At 40.9% G+C, this 2,357-nt stretch overlaps 1 long non-coding RNA gene across 1 annotated transcript; it reads right to left on the bottom strand.

Moving 5' to 3' along the window:
• Positions 1 to 550: 550 nt before the first annotated feature.
• LOC114145620 (uncharacterized) lies at positions 551 to 1,043 on the bottom strand. The gene is made up of 2 exons (XR_003595737.1): positions 726 to 1,043; positions 551 to 644 (listed from the first exon to the last, which is right to left on the bottom strand). It is a non-coding gene; the product is annotated as an uncharacterized LOC114145620 (long non-coding RNA).
• Positions 1,044 to 2,357: the final 1,314 nt, after the last annotated feature.

Below are 2,357 nucleotides of genomic sequence, written 5' to 3'. Positions count from 1 at the left end.
CCCTGGTTTATTTGCTACTTTGAATGGCCTGAAACATAGGGTCAACTGATGCAGTCCACCTAGTCTGTGTGCAAGTATTTTTAAAGTAAGGAAGTTATTGTTGTTAATTTAGTCTATTTTTAATGGTATTTGATGGTCACACCAAGAAAAAGTATACCAACATTCCGTGAGAGGCTATGGCAAAACAAGTCCTGTCTGGTAAAGACATGTCTCCTTCTCCCTTGTTTACTGGAAGGAATGATACTAAGACTTAAGTCACAAGCCAATTGTCAATGACAGCCAATAAATAATACTTACAGATTTTAATATATAGGAGCTTTGCACAATTTTTTAATGGGTATACTTTTGAAATTAGGATGAAGGCTTTGATCGAAATTTAAGATCTTTAAATGTTGTCGGACACCTGCAAGTTCATTTTGGGAGAAATTGGGATTCCACCTTTTCAAAATCTGCTTGCTCATGCCTGGAACAAAGATCGAGGTAGTAGTTCTGTCATGATGGGTTTAAGGTTTCTAGCCCACATGCAGAACACAAGACAGGAGAGTTGGAATCAGTTTAAGTGATTTATTAGGAGTACACAATTATCAAAAAGTGTCAAGGTGGTCTGGTCCAGGGAATCAACGGTAATGGGCAGCAGTGGTTCACTGCGAGGGAAAAGAACAGACTGGTGAGTTCAAGGGTCGTGGGAACATGGAAATCTCAGATCAAACACTCGTTGTTCTTACTTGTGGTGGTCGGATCTGAATCTTGGAGGGTAACTGAGTATGTCCAGGGACTCGGTCTCTTAGTGGGTCCAGGAACAATGGAGGAGTGCGGCGGAGAACGGACAGGTAGGCTCGGGTGCAACGGAGACACAGAGGAGTGGTTCGACCGCCAGCCGTGGGATCCAGGAGATACTTGCAAAACAACGGAGAGGTGAGTCTGGGAACTCGGGCAACCAGTGGGTACTTTCCACGGCGTCAAGAGGGAGGTTCTGAAACCAGGAAAACTGCCAGGATCTAGTCAGCGGGTCCAGAGTGTCAAAGTGATCACCTGAAGGCAACAGAGAAACACAAAGAGGATCACTGGAAGGCTCAAGGCAACGAGGAACACAGAGAGAGGGCTCAAGGGGGCTCAGAGGTTCCGTGACTGGCAAACACTCAGGCGACGCTGGACTGGAGGTCAACTCCTAAAGTATGCTCCGCTGATGAGGGTAATCGGTGACAGATGTGGATGATGATGACCCCACCGCACTCCAACCGGAACCTGTCGCCATCTGGTGGTAAGAGGTGGAAAAGGCGCACAGGAAAAAACCCCACCAAGAGAACCAGAGAACCCCGGAACATAACAATTTCTACCAGCTACTACTCACAAGCTGAGTAAAACTAAAAACGCTCAGCAACTTATACAATAGAACAAATTTAAGTAGTTTGGATTGGCCAAATATTACTTTTAAATTTTATATATTTTTTCCTTGTCGATGGTTTCTCGTTTAACTTGAAAAATATGCTGTCAACAAATGATTTGGCAAAAATAACAAACATGCTGAAAACAAATGATTCAAACTAGAGAATTCTATTCAGACTAGAGAAGCATTTGAATGATTTCTGCTAAATCGATGAGAAAACTGATCATTTCTTCAACCCTTAAAAGTGTCCTTAGTGCCAAATCCTTCCACAGAGAGGAAGTGGAGAGGTATAAATCGATTGCAGGAGCAATATGAATTTATCATTCTCCAGGGGTCAGGCGACGGTCTTTCTAAACAGAATTCTAAACAGAATTTTAGTGTTGTTTTTTATGGGTCTTAATAAACTCTATTTTGCTGCAAGCATTTATGCAGAAGAGCACACATCCTTCACTCGGCTCATTTGGTGAGTCAAGGAGAAAGGTGCCAGAGCCAAATCTGACCACTGGCCATAGGACACGCTGAGATGAAATATTAATATATTAGGCAAAGTTTGGGAGTTAATCTTTAACTCTTAAATGTACAGCAGTAGTAGTAAATTTACAGGCATTGAATTATACTTGAATTCATTTGGGTTATATTAATGATTTATTTGATAGATTTTTTTCCAGGATGTACTGATTATGCAACATGAAACTTCAAAGAATTTTAAAATCAGAACTAACTGGTAAAATCACCGGTAATTGCATAGATCTTTTTCAAGTCCAGAGGACCCAAATAGCTTTATAATACAACCATTCACCCATTCACACTCACATTTGTGTAGTTTTTTTCCTTCACTAGTAATTATGCTTAGTTAATGTCATCATTTTTCAATTTGTACTTGTGTTTAGTGATTTGAAGTAGTTTGCACTTCAAGGCCACTGTACACAACCTTTAAGGATCAGAATACTACTTGCAGCCTGACTAATAC

The sequence above is a fragment of the Xiphophorus couchianus genome, chromosome 1, assembly GCF_001444195.1.
Source record: "Xiphophorus couchianus chromosome 1, X_couchianus-1.0, whole genome shotgun sequence".
Classification (NCBI taxonomy): domain Eukaryota; kingdom Metazoa; phylum Chordata; class Actinopteri; order Cyprinodontiformes; family Poeciliidae; genus Xiphophorus; species Xiphophorus couchianus.
This window is presented reverse-complemented; position numbering and strand designations above follow the sequence as displayed.